At 44.5% G+C, this 15,509-nt stretch overlaps 1 protein-coding gene across 3 annotated transcripts in view; it reads left to right on the top strand.

The window, feature by feature from the left end:
- Window positions 1-15,509, top strand: part of SUSD6 (sushi domain containing 6) — a 106,119-nt gene that overhangs the window by 28,965 nt on the left and 61,645 nt on the right. Inside the window, exon 1 of one of the 3 annotated variants that reach the window (XM_053601732.1) lies at window positions 1,470-1,565. The exons of the other annotated variants lie outside the window; for them this stretch is intronic. The gene's annotated coding sequence lies outside the window, so the exon portion shown is untranslated. Of the gene's footprint in view, window positions 1-1,469; window positions 1,566-15,509 lie in introns of those variants that run through there. 3 annotated transcript variants of the gene reach the window in all.

Here is a 15,509-nt window from a genome sequence, read left to right as displayed (position 1 = left end):
CCTTTTCTCTTCTTCTCAGAATAAGAGCTGCCAGTAAAACTTTAGTGCAGGACTATTGAGCTGTATTTAATGTGGTGTGATGGACAAAGAAATTGTCAGCTCCTCATCTTCTCATTGATCTCCCTCTGTCCCCCTTGCAAAGGGGAATTACAGGAAATCACAGCTCGCATAAAAAAAGCCTCAGGCAGATGGGAAGGATGGAGTGTGTAACCCCCATTCCCAGAAACAGGCAGGATGGGTGAGCTGACTGACCTTAGCATTTGGTGGTCACTGAGCCAAAGCACCGCCTGAAGATAATGGCACCATCTGGGAATTGAAACCTGAGTCTGTCTGCCTGCTCTTGTCCAAGACGCCTCCTCCTGACTCCTTCAGCCTAGTCAGTGACCAGCCCCTGCCAGTTCCTTCTTCTACAACAGGTTCCTGCCCCTACCACCCTGGCCAGACCATGTCATCCTGCCATCCCTGCAATCTGCCTTGCTCTCTCTTGCCAGGTTCTTATCTCCAGTGAGACTAGCCAAGAGAGTAAAGCCTTGTGTGTGTGGGAAGTAGTATTGACATCCCCTCCCATGGCGGAGTGCTCTTTGAGAGTGGGGACCAAGGATTCTCTGGGCATAGAGGAGGCCTTTGGTGAGTGCTTGTTGAATTGGATTAGGCCAGATAGTCCTGCTTGAGAACATTTGCTGACTTCTCTACTGATCCAAGGCTGATTTCTCTGCCTACTTTTCATAGTTGTGCAAACTGGCCTTATTGAGCTTACAAAGGTCATACTCACTGAGTATGAATAGTTAATGCTTTGTGGAATAACCAGAGTCTGCCCTGTGGCAGATATGAGAAACACCAGTAAGAAGTGTCCTTTGCCCTGAAGGATTTCAGAATGGAATTTATTTTTTGTTCTCTGATCCTTGTCCTCTCTTCCCCTTTCTCACCCCCCTCAATCTAACTTGGTTTTTTCAGCATTCCTGCCTGAGAAGGAATGTTCTCTCTTTCCCTTTTAAATCTTCTCTCTTTCTGTTTCCATACTTACTCATCCCTGAAGGCTTTCAGGTCAACTCTCCCTTCTTTTCTTTTTAGGACTCTATTATCTTGGTTCAGATCAATTTTTCTTCTTTTTTTTTTTTTTAGAGACAGAGTCTCACTTTATCGCCCTTGGTAGATTGCCCTGGTGTCACACAGCTCATAGCAACCTCCAACTCCTGGACTTAGGTGATTCTCTTGACTCAGCCTCCCGAGCGCCTGCCACAATACCTGGCTGTATTTTTTGTTGTTGCAGTTTGGCCAGGGCCGAGTTTGAACCTGCCACCCCCGGTATATGGGGCTGGCGCCCTACTCACTGAGTCACAGGCGCTGCCCTCTCTCTCTTTCTTTTTTCCTATTTTTTTCATTATTTTGTCCATAACTAACAAATAGCTACTGCTTTTCTTCCTTATTTCTAATTACTCTTGCCTCACTATTTAGCATTTTATTTCACCTGTGTAGGATACTAAAATCAGCATGCCTGCCTCATTGCTTATCTTGATTTTTTGCTGTCTGGATGTACAGTCTCTCAACTCCACTGAAAGCTCCTGGTGAGTTGGGGACCATGCCCCAAGCATTTTGCAAGCTGTATATAGACTGTCAGGAAATGAAGATACATGGGGTAGATGAAGGTGGACCACTGGAGGAAAAGGGCGATTGGCCAGTGCTTTGGGAGGATGGTACCCAGCAGGATTTAGGGTCTCCTGACACAGAGCAGGGTCTGGAGGCTCAGAGGATCATCCTTTAGGACTCTGGGAACCGACACCGCAGAGGACATGGGAAGGGCAGGAAGGATCAGCTTGTTTTTTAAGAATTCATCTCATCTTGAGATTTCTCTTGAAACCCTGGTTCACATGGAAAATGTGCTCATCCTAGAAGTTGATGAGGGTTCTTGGGGAGTGGCGGTGAAGCCAGCTGCTGCTGTTTGATCGAGGTCCTCTGTGTGGTGAATCACCCTAGAAGGAGGGCATGCAGGGTACCTGATCGCTGGCTACAGAGAATGGTCAGACTGAGGATTTATTTATATCACTGGCATTTATGTTGATTCATCTGGGAAGTTTGGAGATTTGAATGTATTTTGTAAATACATTTTCCTTCTTTGCCTTGTCACTCATGTGGCTTATAGACTTTTGTTGCATTTTTTCTTTGAATACTACAATCTTGCATGAATTAAAAGCAGTGTCCTCCACTTCTGACTTTTGTAGAGCTTTAAGCATCATGTTAACTTTACTCCTATCTCCCTTTTATTTCCCAGATCCACTTAGCTCAGTGGTTCTCAACCTTCCTAATGCCGCCACCCTTTTATACAGTTCCTCATGTTGTGGTGACCCCCAACCATAAAATTATTTTCATTGCTACTTTATAATTGTAACTTTGATACTGTTATGAATTGTAATGTAAATATCTAATATACAGGATGTATTTTCATTGTACATGGGGTGGCGACTCACAGGTTGAGTCCTGGGGCTTTGAAACAGGTTTGTAACATCTGTGGGCCGGGACCCGTTTCAGCCAGCTCAATTCCCTGTTACCCAGTTTAAATCTAAGGAGCACATCTAAATGTACTGGAATTGTAGATATGAAGTGTATTACAAAGGGAAAATGCATTAATTGTAGATTATATGAAAATAAAGCCAGCTTGAATTTCCTTCTTACAAACTTTCTCTAAAACTTCTTTTTTAGACCTTTAATTTTTGATATATGGATTTTGGGGTGGCAGCCCTTCTACTGTTGGGACAGAGGGATTTAATAAGCCAATGGGTGATGTCGCAGAATCCCGAGCCTTTGAAAAACGTGTTGCTTTTGGAAAGTAATAAACATAGAACCAGGCCTCCTGCCTCAGATTTATATTCTCTTCCCATTCTCTTCTCCACTAGTATACACCAAGTTTGCCCGGAAAGATAATGGCTTAGATTGGTTTAAAGGTCTGTAGCAGTGTGGTAATAAAGTGTGGTCCTTTGATGATTGATGATGATGATGGAGGACTCAGTAGCAGGTGCACTGAGAGAGCTGTGACCAGTTCTTTCTAAGGCTACCAGGAAGAAAATGACTAACTTGCTTTCTGTGTGAAGGCCTTAGTGTCAAGGAGAGGAGAAAGCAGCATGTGGAGAAATCATCTGCCCAAAGGTCACACTTCAGAGAAGAATTTTGGAAGAAGTTGTGTGTTTTTGTTTGGAAGAGGGTGTGTTACTTCTTTTGAGAAGGCTTTTACAGTAGTACAATGGTTCTTCTGGAACTCCAAGCAGGATTCTTTTTCCACCCTCTTCTATATTTACAGCTGCTTTTCCCCCTAGGGGAGCATTCATCTGTTTTTAAAAAGCAAAGAGAGAAAACAAGAAGTTCTCTCAAACAGTGAGGTTTGGAAAGTAGAACTACATTTATTTGCTTTTCAGGAGGGCAAGTTCTAAAGCCTTGTTGTTTGGGTACAAGAGAAGGAAGTCCGTCACCCCCTCTGCCCTCTCCACAAAAGTACAGCACCGTTATCCCCTGGCAGATGTGACGTTTAGGACACAGGGTTCCTATTATAATCCCTTTGTCATAGTAGACCCAATATAGCTTTTCAGCTCCTGAGTAAGCCTGTTTTTCAGGCAGGCCACTTCCTCACCCTGAATATCCATGTCTGACCGGGGCCAGTCTTTGGTGACCCCACTGGAGTGTGCAGTCAGAGGCAGAGTTTGAGGGCATCTTGGACAGGAAAGGTTTGTCATCATCAGGATGTTTTCATCATGCCCATGCTTCAGGGTCTTGGGGGTCACCAGGCCTGGAGATGAGGATAGGAAATAGGTTTAACCAGGGTGCCCAGTAGCCTCTTTCTAGACAGTTTTTTTTAGCAGCTAACTGGGTGTTGACATGCATCTTTGTTTTCTTAAAGAAGAGGTGGAATTCTGCCTTGGCAGTTGAATAACTGTACCTTCTATTTCGATTCTATAGAGGGTTATACTCAAAGCTAATGAGTGCTTTCTTCCACTCTGCACACACTCTGATCCGGAGTGGGTGGCAGACTGAAGGCTGGAGGACCAGGACAGAACAAGTACTTTTGGAGGCAGAGATGGAGGTGACAGAGCAGCAGGGCCCTGCAGCTCCAGTGGCCTGGTCTCCTGGCTGAGTGCCCACCTTCTAAGGCACAGGCAGGAGGGAGGCCTCCAGCTTCCCTGAAATGACTCCCTCTCACAGCTCAGTATGACCAGCCAGAGGAGCTTCCTGGGGAAGAAGGGGGAAGAGTCTTAACTGAGGTTTGGTAGTACCGGGGACTCGCCTCCTGTTCTCTGTTGGTGGATCATTTCCTTCAGCTCTCAGAACACCCTGTCTTCGTTATTGCTAGCACACACATGTGCACAGCCTTTCTCCAGGACTCCTCCTTTCAGAGGAGGTAGACAGCCATTCTTGTTTTCTCAGGAGCTATTCCTGCCATGTTGTAGTTCCTGGGGACAAGGCCACTGAACTTCTCGATCTAGCTGAGGCCTGAAAGAGGGCCAAAGTGTGGGTGCTCTTTGGGGAAGTTTCTCCCCCACAAACAAAGACCTAGCCTAGTGGAGGATGATGCTGGAGCTGGCAGTCTGTCCAGAGGGGCTCAGTCAGTGGTCAGATTCTGACTGGGAGATATTTGAAGGAACTTTGTTTAGTGAGAATTAGGAGAATGGGGTTCTGGGGTTCAGCCATTCACCAGCCCTGTGTTCCCAGGCAGATCATGATCCTTTGAAAGGCCTCAGTTTTCCCCTCTTAAAAATGGGTAGATTGGACTATAAGATTATCCCAAAGTTCCTTTAGGCAATGATGTATTAGGATCCCTTGACAAACCCAGGAGTCTGCTCCCAGTGGTATAGGTGACCAGAGATGGCAGAGGCTGGGACAGAACGGACTGCACTTTCTAATTTTCTTTTGCCACCCCCACCCCCCTCCCCCGCCAGCTTTTGCTTGTGTGTCTCCTTGGAATGCCCCCCTTCCCGTACCCATCTCCTTCTGCTGTTACACCTTCCTAAAGCCAGGTGTCAGCTTAGACTGCTGTTTGCCCCATGCTGGGTGGGTGTCCCTGCTCTGTGCTTAGCACTTACCTTCTGTTATCCTCTGTGTCCTTGTTCTTCCTGACCTTACATGAGCATCCTGAGGGCAGAGACTGTATCCCTAGTTGCTGGTACAGTGCCTGGAATGTGGTGTATACACAGTAAATGTTGAATGACTACATGATCCCTTCTGGGCCTGCATGCCCTAGTGTACTCTGGGAGCTGTTTGGGATTACCCACCCCCACCATCACTATGCTCCCCTCCCCACCACCCCCTTCTGAGCTGTGTGAGGATGCTGAGAACCTTGGACGATGCTGAGCTGGTTTTGAGGTGTATCTCATTGTGGCAAATCATTAGGTGATGTTGCCACCCTCACCCCCAGGGCACTCTTGCAAGGTATGGCTTCCACTGGGGATGGTCCTTGACTTTGCCCTGCCCCTCCCCATCTCTTGCCCTCCTGTCTTCTGCCAGCTGCCTGGGGCTGGGCCATCTGTTGCTTATGACAGCAGGTGGGGTGAGAAGGGTGAGCGATTTGTGCTGGGGAGTGTGGGGTGAACAGCAACCTGATCTGCACTGTGCTGCCTGCGTGGCAGAGCTGGCCCCCCTCCCCCACATCCTGTCATCTTTCCCAGTGCTCTGTGGTGCAGGGCTTAGTTTTGTTCCAGCTGCTGCTTCCCACCACTCTGCTAGCCTCGCTGCATTTTTGTTTACTTTGTGTGTGGGCTTTGCCCTTTTGCCTTCGCCCCCAAGAATCTTTATGTCATGGAAAAAAAAAAAAAAGAATCTTTAGAAATGAAACTTTGGACTTCTGTTGTTCTCTGTTCAGATGCAAATGATGTGTCTCTTCCCATCTGGGTTTGTACCTTTGGGTTCACCACCCTGTTTTCTCTCCTAAGGAATCTTTGAATAACAGGGCTGGGCTGAATCACTCACTTGAAAAAGCTTTAATTTAGCTTGTGCTTCAAGCCTTTTGTGGACATAGGAAAGAAGAAGCTAACTTACTCCTGCCACTCTTGGTGACTCTGAGTTTGGAGGTTCTGAATTGTTTGTGTGTGTCTTTGAATACTTCATTAAAAATATTGTCCTGGAAAGGAGGAGAGAGGCTAGTCAGGACTTTAATATTTCATACTGAAGGCCTGGGTAGGTTTCTTAGCCTGAGTCTACGGAGCTCTTTCTTGGGCCCCTCTTACCTGAGCTCCCGGCTTCTCTGAGCTCCTTTTAATCCAGTTGGGTTTCCACAGTATAAGAGCCATAGTCCTTGAGAGGTGGGTGTGCATACTGCTTGCCCTTTCTCTTTGGTTCGGTGTTAATAGATAAGACCAAGCCTTGCATTTAAGATAGGATTTTAGAGCTGGAAGAACTCCGTAATCTTTTCCAACCCTTCTGTCTTACTGGGAAGGAGATAAGTGCAGAGACGTTTTATGACACGTCCAGATTCAGGGCCAGCAGCGGAGTTGGGGTAAAAAGCCAGCTGCCTTCATTCCTGAGCTCTTCTATGAGGAATTGTAAGCCTGAGTTGTACAGTATGAGAGGACTTACATGTCGGTTTGAGGACATGTGAGAATTTTGTACCAGTTACACAACTAAGATAGAGCTACTGACATCTTGAGCTGAGCGTTCATTCACTTAGGCCAGGGTTCTCAATACTATTGACATTTTGGGTCAAGTGATCCTTTTTGCAGGATGGTTGTCCTGTGCATGATAGGGTGTTGTCTGTGGAAAATCTCAAACCTGTTTTTTCCTCTGCTGTCATACTGAAATAATCATCAATACAGAAGATGGCCGATAACTTCTGTGACCAGATGTGTAAGTTTCTCCCCCACAAACAAACATTCACTTCTGTAGTGGACACCAGCTATGTGTCCTCCAATCCAATTCTGACATTATCTCCCTGGAGGAGACAGTGTCAGGTCCCTTAAGATGAGGACTTAGTCCCCAAGACTCACCCCTCCTTCCTACCAGTCTCAAGTCTAGGCCTCTGGAACTTCTGACCTAGTGGCTTCAAGTTGCGGATCCCACAGCCTCCTGTTTGGGTCTGATTAATTTGCTACAGTGACTCACAGAACATACGTCTACTAGTTTATTTATAAGGGATATTATAGATGATACAGATGAAGAGATGCTTAGGGGAGTGCGGGGGAGGGGTGTGGAGCTTCCAGGCCCTCCCTGGGTGTGCCACCCCCTAGGAATCTCCACATGTTCAGCTGTCCAGAAGCCCTCCAAACCTAGTCCTTTGGGTTTTATGGAGGCCTTATTACCTAGACATGATTGACTAAACCATTGGTGATCAACTGGACCTTCAGTCTCTTGCCCCTCCCATGAGGTTGGGGGAGTGGGGCTGAAATCTCAACCTCTGATCCTTGGTTTTTCCAGTGACCAGCCTCATCTTTAAACTATCGGTCAATATTAGCATGTACTTTGGAGCTTCTAGAGATTTTAGGAGTTGTATGTCAGGAAACGGGGATAAAGATCAAATACAATAGAATCTCCGTAGTTGACCACCTCTCTGGATTGACTGCCTTCTTAAGTTGATCTAATTTTTGTAGACCAGACATGTACCACATGTATGTATTAGCCTAGTAGGCCTAGTTCCTTATGTTGACCATCTCTGTACATTGACCAGTTTGTTATAATCCCCTGGGTGGTCACCTTACAGAGGTCTGGTGTGTGTGTGTGTATACCACACACAGAGGGTACCAAGAAAGTGTATACACACTTTAAAAGATGTTATGTATACACAGGACATAGATATAAAACATGGGTGTAAATGCTCATTTTAGGTGTGAACCTTTTTCATTTTTAGAGGATAAAACTTGCAAATGTTTTTGAGGCTGCTAAGCCCTGACCTTGTGCCCAACACTGGGCCTCCCTGAAAAGTATTCCAGCGCACAGAAAGCATTAGTGAATGCCTGCTGGCCTGCATTATTTCCAACACTAATTCTGCTGTAATTCTTTGTTCCTCTTGATGGAATGTGTCTATTTCCACCCCCAGACCTTACTGGCTGCCATTTAGGGTTTTCTTTTTATCACTGGTTTTCAACATTTTGATTATGATGTACCTTGTGTTTTCTATTTGTGTTTCTTCTTAGGATTTGATGAGCGTCTTGGATCTTTGGGCTTACAGTTTTTTATAACATTTGGAAAAATTTTGGCTACTTTTTCCTCAGTATTTTTTCTGTGCCTTGCCTCTCCTCTCACCTCCGCTCCAGTTATGTCAGGCTGTTTGATACTGTTCCACAGTTCATTGATGTTCTGTTCTTTTTTTAACTCAAGCCTTTTTTCTCTGTGTATGTCAGTTTGGACAGTGCCTATTGCTGTATTTTCAACTTCACTAATTTTTTCTTCTACACTGTTTAATCTTTTGTTAATCTTAACCTGTACTTACCCTTTCAGATATTTATATTCCCTCTAGAAGTTCAGTTTGAATCTTACTTATGTCTTCCATCTCTCCTTATCATGCTTATGCCTTTCTCTTCTTGAACACATGGAGAATATTTTTACATAGTAGAAGAGATTTTAACATTCTCGTCTATTCTATTATCTTTGGCGCTTCTTGAACTGTTTCTGTTGTTTGATTATTCTCCCTACTTTTGGCTCATTTTTCTTTTCTTCCCATGCCTATTAATTTTGATTGGAAAGTAAATGAGTTTTACTTACCTGGGTGCTGAAAGTTTTCTACTTCCTTAAATAGTTTTGGGTTTTGTTCTCAGAAGCAGTTTAATCATTTGGAATTGATTTGATCCTTAAAGGCTTGCTTTTATGCTTTGTGAAGGTGGTTCTAGAGCAGCCTTTGGTCTAGACCAGCGGTTCTCAACCTGTGGGTAGCGAACCCTTTGGGGGTCGACCAACCCTTTCACAGGGGTTATCTAAGACCATCATGCATATCATATGTTTATATTACGATTCTTAACAGTAGCAAAATTACAGTTAATGAAGTAGCAATGAAAATAATTTTATGATTTGGGGTCATCACAATGTGAGGAACTGTATTAAAGGGTCATAGTATTAGGAAGGTTGAGAACCACTGGTCTAGACTAAGACGATCTCACTTGGAGGTAAAACTCTTTCAAAGGTTCCATCCAGTGTCCTGTGTAGTAGGAGACTTTTGTGCTGTGGTGATGGGAGAAAGAACTAATTTTGGCTACCAGTGAGCTCTGGGGATTGTGCACTTAACTTCTTTTTGTTGGTTACTTCCCAGTTTTGCTAGTTTCCTCACAGGTATGCACAGATCAGTACTCAATCAAAAACTCAAAGGGATCCCTCTGCGGATATCCAAGCTTTTGTTTTTGCAGCTTCCTCCTTTCTGTTACTTTGCCCTTTCTAGCCACTTTGGCCTCTTTAACACAGAGATTGCTGAGCTCTTTCAGGTTTCTCCTCTCTATCCGATGGCCTAGAAATTCCCTAGGAATGAGCTGGGACACCAGGAGGCCTCTCTGTATTTCTTTCCCTTTTCTCAGAGATCACTGTCCTGTGTTGCCTCTTGTCTAGTGTCTGAAAACTGTTATTTCATGTATTTATCTGGTTTTCTAGTTGTTTAAAGGGGCGGGGGGAGGAAATCTAGTCCCTGTTGTTTCATCATGAGTGGAGTTGGAAGTCCTTTAGACCATCACTTCAGACCAGATTTTAACCTTGGATGTTGCTTTCCTCCAGTGTTTACTGGTGGAAACATGGATCCATTTATACAAAATTTATTGACAATTCAATCATGTCAATTTGTCAAACATTTATTGAGCATCTGCTATGTCCAAAGAATAGCATGGTTTAGTATCTTGCTATACATGATATAATTTGTGACTTTCCTGTGCTCCAATACTGCACTTTAGGATGGGCTGGGCATGTACTTTTAGGTCTCATTCTGGCATACATGTGACATCTGTACTCTTTGAGCCTTCTTCCTGTACTTTGTGATCGTGGTCTCATTAACCCTGTGCAAACAATTGAACTAACTAGTCACAATTAATGAGCAAACAGCGGTGCTTGGCTGTCTGCCTATCTATGAGTCAGGCCCTGACAGCCCTGTCAGGGGAGGGGGAGAGAGCATTAAATCTGTAGGTGTGACGAGCCCCTCCATCTAACCTGGCCTTATTTTGTGCCAGATACTATATTAAACTTTTTAACAATGTGTGTGAATCATTGACTCTGCAATTCTATGAAGTAGACACTGTTCTCCCAATTTTATATATGACAAACAGGCTCACAACAGTGAAGCAACTTACCTAGGCCCTGAGAGAAGCTAGAGGCAGGGTCAGGATTTGCAGTCTTTGTGTGACTTTAGAGACTTGTTCGTTATTCACTAGACCACATTCATTGGCCCTACAATTATCTCTTTCACTTCCCTCTCCTGGGCTCCAGCTTACCTTCCTGTCTTGTCTTTTTGGTTTCTTTCTTTTTTTTTTTTTGCAGTTTTTGGCCAGGGCTGGGTTTGAACCCACCACCTCTGGCATATGGGGCTGGCGCCCTGTCTTGTCTTTGACACTTTGGCTAAATATCATCCATGTCTTTTCACTTTCTGCCTCTTATTGTAGTGTTATTTGTGCATGTGCCATGTATATATACACATAGTGTACAGTAAACTGTGTGCGTTAAGGCCTTGTGATTCTCCTTCCTCTTTGTACTTCTCATGGAATCAGTCTAGTACATGTAGGTGCCCAGTACACATGTTGAGTAAAGTCATTGAGTTCGTTAAGAAAAAACTGTGTTGGGAATGAGTTCAGAAGCCCTGTCTGGATGGACATATACTATTCCTTCATTAATTTATTGTTTCTTCCTTATCTGTTTATCATAATCCCTCTTAACATCTTCCAGGATGTTACCTGGAATTCGTGAAGTTCTTCAGTTGGTACCTCTGCCTGAACTTTGACTAATTTGAGCTTAATTTTGGAGTCTGCCTGTGGAGATTTAAGGGAATACCCCTTAATGCAAATTAGTTTAATCAGATTCCTTCTCAATTCCTGACTCAGGGTCCCACGTGGAGAGAACAGGAAGTATGATTGGGGCTAGAATGAGGATGTGCAGGCCTTGGTAGAGGGAATTTGTCCCATGAGAGGGTCATGTTAGGGCATAGGTGGGGGCAGGGGCATGGGACTATTAACAGGGAAGGAACATTAGGCAAGTTCCTGTTTCTCATTTTTGCTTGTACCTCATAGTCGAAACCTGACAGCTTACAGGATGTTTTGGTAATTTGTGAGGAAGAAGACAGAAAGAATCATGGTTTGGTTATAAATTAGGGGATTTCCTTCAATTTACACAAGATGGAGAACATTTGGGCCCAGGCCCAAATTCTACTTGTGTTTCATCTTTAACTGGAAATCCTGACCTTGAGCAAGCAAGCTGTTTCATCTCTCTGTACAACAGCTACTTCAGCATACTCTTAACCCCAGTGTAGTATCCAGCCTTCCTGGACATCAGTTCACTTTTCTGTAAAATGGCACTAATAATACCTATCTTGTTTGGCTTGAGCGTTCCTCTCATTTGGGCTGTTAAACTTCAGTAGATGGAGGTGAAGAACATGAACCTAGAATCCTAAACCAGAACTGCTAGAGAAACACTCAGATGGCATTTGAGTAGGAAGGACGGGAATGGCAGAAACCGTGACCATGGATATAGAGAACCTTAAAGCCTAAGAGGCCCTAGGGGACATATTATCTTTGGCCCTGCTTGTAGATTGACTTTTGCTTCCGATTCATGAATCCTACAGAAAAGGTAGCTATTTCAGGATGATAGGGCACAGAGGCTTTTTTATTGTTGAACACTAAGAAAATATCCCCAGCTTCTTCTTAGCTTTTGCCAGCCCTTGTGTGTAGAAGAGTTAGTTTGGGTATGGGGTGTGTTCCTGTGCTACCTGGATAGTTTAGAAGACTTTACCTAAAATCATACTGTTGACTAAAGAGGTACAGCTTGTAACACACAACCCCCATCTAGCTGTCTTCTACTCTCTTTTTCCCAACCCCTTTTCCCAATGGTTTTGTCCTTATTATGCCCACTTTCTCACTTTGAATTCATGTTAAAGTTGATAAAATCTACCCTCACTGTTCTAAGGAAGCTGCTCTGGGTGGAGTTATCCGTGATCTCCTAGTGGCCACATCCAATGGGCAGAGTTTAGCCTTTGGTTCCCGGGCCTCTGCTGCATTCACCATTCCTTCTCATGTTGTCCTGGAGTCTCTGCTCCTCCCTTGTCATCTGGTACACAGGCTTCTACTTTCCCTGTACTTTGTGGAGTGTCTTTCATAGGCTATCCTTCTTCGGTATGCCCCCGGTAAGTTGGTGTTTTCCAGCTTTCTGTCCTGAGTCTCTTTTCACCCAGTCCTTTTGATCATAACTCCAGGGTTGTGTCTCTCAGAGCTCAGACTACGTTGCAGCGTTTCATACTCATTTCTAATTTGCCTGCCAGACCTTTCTATTGGATATCCTTCAGGTACCCCCAGCTCAACATATCCAAGAATAATCTGTAATAGGCTGGGCGCAGTGGCTCACACCTTTAATCCTGGCACTCTGGGAGGCTAAGACAGGTGGATTGCTTGAGCTCAGGAGTTTGAGACCAGCCTGAGCAAGAGTGAGACCCTCATCTCTATTAAAAATAGCAAAACTAGCTGGGCATTGTGGTGGGTGCCTATAGTCCCAGCCACTTGGGAGGCTGAGGCAATAGGATTACTCAGGCCCAAGAGTTTGAAGTTGCTGTAAGCTAGGATGATGCCATGGCACTCTACCCAGGGTGACAAAATGAGACTCTGTCTCCAAAAAATAAATAAATAAAATAGTAACTGCCTTTTTTTTTTTTTTTTTTTCTTTTTGGGACAGAATCTCACTTTGTCTTCCTTGATAGAGTACCATGACATGATAGTTCACCTCAACCTCAAATTGCACAAGTGATTCTCTTGCCTCAGCTTCCCAAGTAGCTGGGACTATAGGCACCCGCCTCAATGTCTAGCTATTTTTAGAGACGGGGTCTCACTCTAGCTCATCCTGTTCTCAAACTCCTGAGCTCCAGCAGTCTACCTACCTTGGCCTCCCAGAATGCTAGGATTACAGGGGTGAGCCACCTCACCCAGCCTGCAACTACTATTTTTTTGTAGAGACATTGTCTCACTTTATGGCCCTCAGTAGAGTGCCATGGCATCACACAGCTCACAGCAACCTCCAACTCCTGGGCTTAAGCGATTCTCTTGCCTCGGCCTCCCGAGTAGCTGGGACTACAGGCGCCCGCCACAACGCCCGGCTATTTTTTGGTTGCAGTTTATCCGGGGCCAGGTTTGAACCCACCACCCTCGGTATATGGGGCCGGCGCCCTACCGACTGAGCTACAGGCGCTGCCCCATAAGTACTATTTTTAATGACTTAACTGAGTGCCAGATACTATGCTAAGTGCTCTATACACATTTCCCCATATAATATGTAAATACCCTTATGAGATAGGTATTATTAGTGCCATTTTATAGGTAAGGGAACTGAGGTCCAGGAAGGTTGGATATTGCATTGGGGTTAAGAGTATGTTGAAGTAGCTGTTGTGCGGAGAGATGAAGCAGCTTGCTCGCTCAAGGTCAGGTTTTCCAGTTAAAGATGAAACACAAGTAGACTTCAAGTCTCTTGACCTTAAGGTCAGTTGAGCATATTTTTTGGTTTTGACCTGAGTACTCATTTCTCTGTGGTCATTTTTGTCTCATTTCTTGCTCTCTCCTTTTAATTTCAGTGAAATTGGATGAAATAGAGGGAAGGATGATTTAGGGTTGGGGTTTTGGGTGAGTTTTTAAAGTTTATTTTTGAACAGGCAGCCTTCCCAGACTGGAAATGTAGCAGAAGACCTGAGAACCAGGAAGTGACACAGACCTGTTTATACCATCCCACTCAGGAGCCTGTGGAAAGCGATCCACAGAGATGGTAAAAAGCAAACATAACTTCATCAGCCAGTTCTCTTGGGTTTGCTATTTTTGACATGTAGGAGGTGTTTCTTGCACAACTGTAAGTACTTTGAATACCAAAATTTAGCTCCAAACATCCCCTTGAATGAAGGTATATAGACAGATATTACCAGACAGAATCATCAGATTATTCGTCCTCTCCTCGCCATCCCTCCACTGTCCTTTTGGTGAGTTGTTCTGTCATTTCTTTGTGAGTAGCACTGTGCGTGCAAAACACTGTCCTGGTAGCTCACCAAATGGGTGCATGAGTTCAAGGTCCAATTCAAAGCTTTCTCTTTCACTTATTTCTCCCCTACTCCTATCCAAAAGTCTTTGTTCCTGTCTCTTCTGTATTCTCATAATATTTAAAAAACCAAAAACCAAAAAACCTTCTTTTGGGCCCTACTAACAATTTGACAGTCTTTTTTTTTTTTGTAGAGACAGAGTCTCACTTTATCACCCTCGGTAGAATGCCACGGCATCACACGGCTCACAGCAACCTCCAACTCCTGGGCTTAAGCGATTCTCTTGCCTCAGCCTCCCGAGTAGCTGGGACTACAGGCGCCCACCACAACGCCCGGCTATTTTTTGGTTTGCAGTTCAGCCGGGGCTGGGTTTGAACCCGCCACCTTCAGTATATGGGGCCGGCGCCCTACTGACTGAGCCACAGGCGCCGCCCAATTTGACAGTCTTATGTGGATAAATGTGTGATTCCTGTCATGTAGATTGTGAATTCCTTGAGAGTAAGAACTGTGCCCCATTTCACCTCTGTGGTCACCCAGGCCTTGTGTAAAAGACAGCCACTAAATATTTGCTGAACTGAAGTATAGTCACTGGAAACACAGAGCCCTGAGAAGTCAGATTTAGCACATCGGTTTCCTGGATGCTATTTGCCAAGTGTGTATTGAAGCCTGTTCTACTTAGCTCTGATGGGAACCAAGCGGAGGGAGGTGATGACACATGAGATGTGTCCTTGAGGTCTAGAAACCAATTACAGTTATTTCTGCCAAGCATCTGCTTTGCTAGCTGGCCAAAACTTCACGATTATAGGCCCTTTTTGCTCCTGTTTTGTATCTGATGCTACCTTGCCATCTTGTATTTTCTATACAAATTATGTCTTCTGGGTTTATCTTTTCCCCCCTTCATTCTGTGGTTCAGTATTTTGGGGCACAGAGAGAAGCAGAGAATTGGTGGTCTATGCAGGAATTTGTTACAGAAGTTAGGTAACTGTTCCTGGGCTTTGGGGAGGGGTATGATTGGCTGTCCTTTTTGTGATCCAGGCAGTGATGCTAGAGGTTCAGAAGAGCGTCTGTGCCTGTGGGCTGAAGTCAGGAGAAGTTTTCCTAGAACTAAGGTGGGAACTAAGTTTGACCTTCAATTTGGAAAACAAAGAAGATAGAGCCCTTTTCAGTAGGGGAAGAAACACTTCTAGGCCCCTTGAATTCCATTTATCTGTAAAATGGAGCTAATATAATGTATTTAATGACGTAATAAGTATGTATGTGTGTGTTCCCTAGGTCCCCCAGACACTGAGGCTATTGTAGCATAGTCACAAATATAGTTATTTAACGTGAGGAAGGGAAGTAGTGCTTACTAGGT

Source organism: Nycticebus coucang, chromosome 9 (genome assembly GCF_027406575.1).
Source record: "Nycticebus coucang isolate mNycCou1 chromosome 9, mNycCou1.pri, whole genome shotgun sequence".
Classification (NCBI taxonomy): domain Eukaryota; kingdom Metazoa; phylum Chordata; class Mammalia; order Primates; family Lorisidae; genus Nycticebus; species Nycticebus coucang.
The sequence above is the reverse complement of the archived record's forward strand: the minus strand, read 5'-3'. Positions and strand labels throughout refer to the sequence as shown.